Below are 8,077 nucleotides of genomic sequence, written 5' to 3'. Positions count from 1 at the left end.
ATATTTTGCCTGCTTAGGAAACAGGAGTCCAGGCCAAATTACCTCCTGTGGTTCTTCCCGGAGTGCATTTCTGAGATACAGTTGTAGAGAAGGAGTGACAAAGTGACCAGCTCATTTTATGAGGCCAGAATAATCTTACCTCTGAAATCACCTAAAGATACTGTGAGAGAAGTATTAAAGGCCTATTTTATCTGTAACTATAGACACAAAAATCCTTAATCAAATATTACTTAATCAGATGTCAAAGTGTATTTGAAGGCAATACATTATAAACAAGGGCAATGTATCCCCCACTGGGGACCTGGCCCACAACCCAGGCATGTGCCCCAACTGGGAATCGAACCAGCAATCTTTCAAATTGCAGCCCATGCTCAATTGACTGAGCTACACCAGCCAGGGCAGGAAATTCTTATACTTAAGAAATTTTAGACTCAACTCTTTTATGAGGGGGTAAAGGACAAAGATGTTCACTGTTGCCCCTTTTGTTTGACAAAGTCCTGAAGGTCGTGATCAATACTACAAGGAAATAAAATAAATAAGTAGTGCAAAGATTGAAAGGAACAGCATAAAACTGATTTACAGATGATTTAATCATCTATTCGGAAAAGTGAACGGAATCAGCAAGGATGTTCAGCAAGGTAGCTGTACCCAAGATCAACCTACAAAAAAAATAATTAGTATTTTACTACACCAGTAATAACAAGTTAGAAAATATAATCAAAAGTAGTATTCAATTTGCATCCGTGACAAAATCATAGAGAAGCTAGGAATTAGCCAAGTATTCATAAGACCTCAGTGTAAATTTTTTTTCTAATAAACAGCATAGAAGATGGACTGAATAAATAAATAGTTCATTACAAAGATATTACAATTTCTCCCAGAGAAATTTATAATTTGATATATTACCAATTAAAAAAAGATTTTGAATCCTGATTGGTGTGACAGTTGGTTGGGTGTTGTATCTCAAAGCAAAAAGTCAAGGGTTCAATTCCCAGTCAAGGCACATACCTGGGTTGCAGGTTCATCACAGGTAGGTTGAGAGTGTAGAAGCAACTTATTGATGTTTCTCTCCCTCCTTTCCTCTCTTCCTCTCTCCCTCTCTCTCTAAAAATAAAAAATAAAAAATAAATAAAATATTTTTTTAAAAAAGATCTTGATAAGTTTACCCACAAAACACATTTTTGCAATAAAAGACCACAAATGGTAAGTTGACATTGAAAAGAAAGAGTAACAAGAGAAGTCTTGCCCTTCCAGAAATTTAAACCTGCTACAAAACATTGTGAAAAACAGAAACTTGTATTACAGTATTAGCTGTAATTGTCATGACAATACAGCCCTGGCTGGTGTGGCTCAGTGGACTGAGTGCTATCCTGCTAACCGAAAAGTCATGAGTTCGATTCGTCAGTTGAAGCACATGCCTGGGTCGCGGGCCAGGTCCCAGGTTGGGGGTGTATGAGAGGCAACCGATGTTTCTCTCCTTCTATTTATCTCTCCCTTCTCTCCTCTCTAAAAAAAAAAAAAAAGTAAATAAATCAAATTAAATAACAGTGCAGTGTTAATATAAGAACAGAGATATATACCAGTGAAACAAAATGAGCTCAGAGACAGATACTTTTATATATCAGATTTTGATAAAGGTAATAAATTTATCAAAAATTTACCACATTTGATAAATGTGGTAAATGTAGCTTAGTAAGAGAAAAATTAATTGGGTCCCTAACGCCCAAAACAAAAATGTACTCCAGATGAATTAAAAAGACCTAAATATGCCCTGGCCAAGTGGTTCAGTTGGTTGAGTGTTGCTAGTACATCAAAAGGTCACAGGTTTGATTCCCCATCAGAGCACATACCTAAGTTGTGGATTTGATCCCCAGTTGGGGTGTGTATGGGGGGCAGCCAGTCAATGTTCCCCTCTCTCTCAAATCAATAAAACACATCAAAAGTAAATAAATGATAAAATGACCTAGACGTGATAAGTAAAACTATAAAGTTATTGAAAGAAAATATTTTTTTAAATCTTTGTTGTGCAAAGATGGAAAAGAACATATGGAAACTTTCGAAATCATTAACCATAAAGGGAAAAAAATGTCATTTTGATTACACCAAAAATAGGGTGTATATTCAATGGAGTTCATCAAGGAAAATTTAATAGGCAGATGATAAAATGAGAGAAAATATTTGCAACGTTTGAATCTGACGAAGAACTGATATGATTTTTTTAATGTTGCAATCAACAAGAAAAATACTCCAAGAGAAAACAGGCAGAGACTGTAAGGAGAAAATTTAAAAAGAAAGCCAAAGTATTCACAAGTATTTAAAGGAATGCTTCAAGCCACGACTAATCAGAACTTCAGTAAGATATGATCTTTCACTTATTGAACTGACGAATATTAGAAATCCAGACCAATTCTCGTGTATTTGATTAAAACCTGACATAGTCCACTCTGGAGCTTAAAAGACTGACCAACTTGAAATATTGACTTTTGTGACAACATAAATAGATCTTGAGAGTATCACACTAAAGGAAATAGCCAGGTGGAAAAGGACAAGAACCATATGATTTCACTCATATGTGAAACATGAAACAAAAAGCAATGAGTGAAAACACACATAAATTCATAAATGCAGACAAGAGAATGATGGTTACCAGAGGGCAATTGAAGGAGGACTGAGGGGAAAGGGTCAGCTATATGGCGACAGAGGCTACCGGACTTTGGGTGGTGGGCACACAATGGAGCACACGCATGTTGTATTATCATAAAGTTGTCCTCCTGGTATTTATATAATATTATTACCCAATGTTACCCCAATAAATGCAATTAATTTTTTAATTAAAAAAAGACCAACCATTTCACGTGTCGGTGAGGGTGTAGAGGAATTAGAACTCTCATACTAATGGTAGTGTAAAATCCTACAGCCACTTTGGAAAACAGCTTGGCACTTTCATAAAAAGTAACAGACACCTGTCACACTATCCAGCCATCCTACTCCTCAGTGTTTTCCAAGAGAAACGAAAGCACATGTCCATACAAAGACACTTGTGCATGAATGTTCCCAACAGCTTTATTTGTAATAGCCTAACATTGGAAATAACCCAAATGTCCATGAACAGGTGAGTGGATAATCAGACTAATTACTATTGACAATCAAATCAATAATATTCAACAATACAAAGGAATGAATTATTGATACGTGGAACAACATAGATGAATCTCAAAATAATTGATAAGTGAAAGAAGCTTGACAAAAGGGTACATTCTATTCATTTACATAAAGTCCTAAAAAATTCAAACTAGTCCATAATAACAAAGCAGATTAGTGGTTACCTAAGGGGTGGAGAAAGGGCTAAAGGAAAGGATTACAAAGAGGTACAAGAAGACTTTGGGAAAGGATGAATATGTTCATTATTTTGATTATTCAGACAGTTTCATGGGTGTATACACATGCCAAAACTTAAATTGTAGCCCTGGCTGGGTAGCTCAGTTGGTTAAACCATCTTCCCAATGATAGTTAAACCATCACACCAAGGTTGTGAGTTCAATCCACAGTCAGGACACATACAAGAATCAACTAAGGAATGCATAAGTAAGCAGAACAACAAATCGGTGTTTCTCTCTCTCTTTTTAAAATTAATTTTAAAAGTTTAAATTAAATCGTACACTTAAAATACATGCAGCTTATTTTTTGTCAATTATGCCTCAATAAAGCTCTTTTAAAAAACAGAAACAAATAACCTCATTCGGCCCTAGCCAATGTGGCTCGGTTGGTTGGGCATTGTCCTGCGAACGGAAAGGCCAATGGTTTGATTCGCAGTCAGGGTACATGCCTGGGTTGTGAGTTTGAACTCCAGCTGAGGGGCATACAAGAGGCAACCTGATTGATGTTTTTATCACACATTGATGATTCTCTCCCTCTCTTTCTCCCTCCCTTCCCCTCTCTCTAGAATCATTAAAAGAAAAAAATATTTTTAAAACCTCATTCAATTTAATCTATTCTAAGTACTATATAGTACATTATTTGCTTTCATTAAAACCCTAAAATGTAGATACTATTATTATCTCCCATCTCATTTTACAGATGAGGTAAATAAGGCCCAAAGAGCTTAGGTAACTTTCCCAGTGGCACAAAGCTAGCTAAACATCAGAGTGGGGACTCAAACTCAGGCTGGTTGGGACCAGAGTTTATACTCTTCTTCATTCAGTTCCTACTTGAGGATATGTTCACTTGAGTGATTTTGGAGAGAGAAAAAGAGAAAGGGAGAGAGAGAGAGAAGGAGAGAGGGGAGCATCAGTGTGAGAGAGAAACCTCGATCAGTTGCCTTGCACACATGCCCGACCAAGGATCTAACCTGAAACCCAGGTATGTGCCCTGACTGAGAACTGAATTTGCAGTCTTCTGGTGCATGGGACACTGCTCCAACCAACTGAGCAACTCAGCCGGAGCAGAGTCCATACTCCTAACTATTATGCCTCTGGGTGGATAGTGACTGAGAGGGTGTGGTGGTAACAGAACACTTCCACATTGCTGATGGAAGTGGAGATTGGAACAGTCATTCTTAACAGCAAGCTGGTAGCACTTAGTCATACTAGACATAAGTATACCCTATGACTCAGCAATTCCATTTGTGGAGAGAGAGATAAATAAAGATATAGATACAGGCAAAGGCAGAGATATTTCTCCAAAAGAAGTTCTCATAGGAGTTCATAATAAACTTTGTATGGAAATGTTCATTGTCACATCCTTTTGTTGTGGTTGGGAGCTAAAGTGACAAGGGTGCTCATCAAAAGGATTATAAAATGTGGTGTGACTGATACTGTGGAGTACTATGCAACAATAAATTTGATAATCACAGAGCATGAGTGAGTTTTTAAAACAGTGCTTTTCAAAATAAGCAAGGTCTTTTCCTGGCCGTGTGGCTGATTTGGTTGAAGTGTCGTCCAATAACCAAAGGATTGTGAGTTCATTTCTCAGTTGGAGCATATACCTAGATTGCAGGTTTATCCCAAGTCGGGGCACATGGGGAATATGATGTGATATTTCTCTATCACATCAATGTTCCTCTTTCTCCCTTCCTCTCTCTCTTAAAGCAATGAGAAAATGTCCTCTAGTGAGGATTAAAAAGAAAAGGAAAGAAGTAAGATCAGAATGAAAGAAATAGCCCTGGTCAGGTGGTTCAGTTGGTTGGAGCATCAACCCAATGTGCCAGCGTTGTGGGTTCGATCCCAGCTCAGGGCACATACAAGAATCATCCAATGAATTAATAAATAAGTGGAAGAACAAATCTCTCTCTCTCTCTCTTCCTCACTCTCTCTCTAAAATCAATCAATAAAAACAAATTTAAAAAGGATTTTGAAAAAGAACAAAAGAGTCCTGACTAGTGTAGCTCAGTGGATTGAGCATGGGTTGTGAACCAAAGGGTCATCAGTTTGATTCCCAGTCGGGGCACATGCCTGGGTTGCGGGCCAGGTCCCCAGTGGGGGCCACATAAGAGGCAACCATGCATTGATGTTTCTCTCCTTCTCTTTCTCCCTCCCTCTTCTCTCCCTAAAATAAATAAATACAATCTTTTAAAAATAAATTAAAGAAAAAGATATAACAAGATGCTATTTATATGAATTTAAAACACACACAAAACAATTTGTAGTTTACAGGAGCACAAACAAAAAATGAGCATTAAAGCCATTGCAAGGGTTGCCTTTGAAAGGGGACAAACAAGAAATGGATATGTAAGTAGAAGGGAATAGTTTTAAACATAAAACTAAAATAAGGCATAGGTCAATGAAGAAAATGTACCAACAACTCTGTTGTGCATTCAATCCTCCACACCTGAGACCCTAATATATAGAGAAAATGCAGTGCAAGAACAAAGGGAGGAGATAGCATTACTGAAGTTCAGGAGTCCAGGTTCCCCTCCAGAACCTGGAAGCAAAGTGGGCCTGTACGGTAGTAGCTGGGGGCAGAATGGGGGGTGTCCTGTGAAGGAATATGCTGGCATTCTCCTGCCTGCCAATCTCCTTACCAAACCATGGGCTGAACCCCACCAGAAAGCAGTGAACGTAGGAGCTTGGATAACAAAAGCCTGCAGGATTTAGCTTCCCATGATACAGGGCAGAGTTTAGGAAGGGCTACAACTTGTTCTGAAATTACATGGGCCAAGGATTACTATGCAAAATCAACACACACACACACACACACACACACACACTCATGAGCTCCAATTCAAAGTTCCCACTGTCTCTCCTTCATTTCCAATCCTCTGTCAATCAACATCTTTCCCCCACCTTCCATGCCATTTTTCTCTCTCCCAATATTCTCCTTATTTTTGTCTTCTCTTCTACTTCTATCGCTTCTCCACATTCTCTAAACTACTCTTCTTCTTATATCTAGTTCTGACTTTTTAAAATTCTGCTTTTCCTGGGGTTAAACCCCTTAGACTGGTCCCTGAGAAGCATCAGAAAACAAAGCATCTGCCTGAGAGCAGGAATGCACCTTTACCCAAGGGGCAGAACAGAGCCCAGGGTGCTGGATCTCAGCCCTGTACTTCACCTGCACTCACTTTCATCTGCCCCCAACCTGTGCCTCCCTCCTTCTTTCTTTTTCCCCTTGCACTTCTCTCCCTCCTTTTCCTGCTCCCTTTGTGATATTCCACATTCCTTGGTTCTCCTTTTACCTTTCTGAATGGTCCTGTCTGCTTCCACCCATTGCTTCTGCTCCATTTTTGCTCACATATGATTGGTTCTGCTTAATGTTCACACCTTAGTTCTTCCTTTACACCCCCTCGTCAGATAGGTGGAGCCATTTAGCAAATGGGTCCCTCCTTTGTGATTGCTCTCCAACCTATGTTCTTGGTTGGCCATTAGGAGCAGACCTTCATTTTATTCATTCAACAAACATTTACTGAGTGCCTGCCCCTAGGCTGGGTGCTGGGGATACAAAAGTAAACAAGGTGACCTTCTGCCCTCAGTGGTTGAAGTACAGAAAAGAAATGATGATGATATACTGTATTGGGAACACATGGCTTTCCGGAGGTTTCACAGAGGGGTGAGGTTTTTTTTAAAAGAATGAATAGAAGTCCTCTGGTATTCCAGACTGAGGGATTATTAATATGACAAAGACACCAAGAATAAAACAGCACTGTGTCCTGGGCACAGAAAGTAGTCAGATATTGAGTGGAGAAGATAGAAGGTGAGGAAGAGACAGGAGAGGAGAGGCAGGATGTTTTGTGCACTCTGAAAAGGGATTTGAAATTGAAAGTGGGGGCAACAAAAAGCCGGTGACTTTTGAGGTGAGAGTGATGAGGGTGAATTCTTTTGTATCATACTCTACCCTCCATGTAAGGGAAAAGGAGGGGCAGGAACCCTAGTCAGAGTGAGGTTGATCTGGACCAACTTGACAGCAGAACAGGTGAAGAAAATCAGACGACTGTGAGTTTAGGAAGTCAAAACACCAATGTTAGTAACTAACTGGATAAAGGAGGCTGCGGGAGAGGAGAAAATAACCACGATTTCCAGGATTTTGATAGAAGTGACAGGGTGGCTATTGAAACCATTCACTGAGATGAGAAAATTAGGAGGAGCAAGTTTGGATTCCATCCAGGCGGTAGCTGAACATTCGGATCTGGAGCTCCAAGAAAAGGCCTCAGTTGGATGTAACAGAAGCCTTAAAGAGGTAGAATGGCCAGGGACGATGGGCCCCATCTGCTAGCGGGTCCTCGCTCTCCCTCCAGGTGGCACTACAGTCCCGCGCTTCTGAACCCTGTTTAGTGAGCTGAGAGCCTTCTGTATTCCTTGTTCCGCTTTCCCCTGGAGGAGCCCACTCTAGGTCGCGTCCTCCTCACTTGCCAGGATTTAGCAAGAGATTCAAACTGGGAGTGGCCTCCAGAAAGCGTGTCCAAGTTGTCCACGCGACCAGCACATGTGTGGGGGCTCAGAGACCTCAGGACTGGTGGCGTGATTGGTGTGACCACCTGTCCCTGGGACCTACTCCAGGAACCAACGTGAGGAACAGGGGAGGAGTACGTGAAAGGCCAGCTAGGCAGTTCCCGGAGCAGGGATGAATACAAAGAGGGTCACCTGAC

At 40.2% G+C, this 8,077-nt stretch overlaps 1 long non-coding RNA gene across 1 annotated transcript; it reads right to left on the bottom strand.

The window, feature by feature from the left end:
* Positions 1 to 572: 572 nt before the first annotated feature.
* On the bottom strand, positions 573 to 1,094 carry LOC128628487 (uncharacterized). The gene is made up of 2 exons (XR_008392888.1): positions 1,009 to 1,094; positions 573 to 659 (listed from the first exon to the last, which is right to left on the bottom strand). It is a non-coding gene; the product is annotated as an uncharacterized LOC128628487 (long non-coding RNA).
* Positions 1,095 to 8,077: the final 6,983 nt, after the last annotated feature.

This window comes from Artibeus jamaicensis, unplaced genomic scaffold (genome assembly GCF_021234435.1).
Source record: "Artibeus jamaicensis isolate MK-2021 breed Jamaican fruit bat unplaced genomic scaffold, CSHL_Jam_final contig_781, whole genome shotgun sequence".
NCBI classification, from domain to species: Eukaryota; Metazoa; Chordata; class Mammalia; order Chiroptera; family Phyllostomidae; genus Artibeus; species Artibeus jamaicensis.
This window is presented reverse-complemented; position numbering and strand designations above follow the sequence as displayed.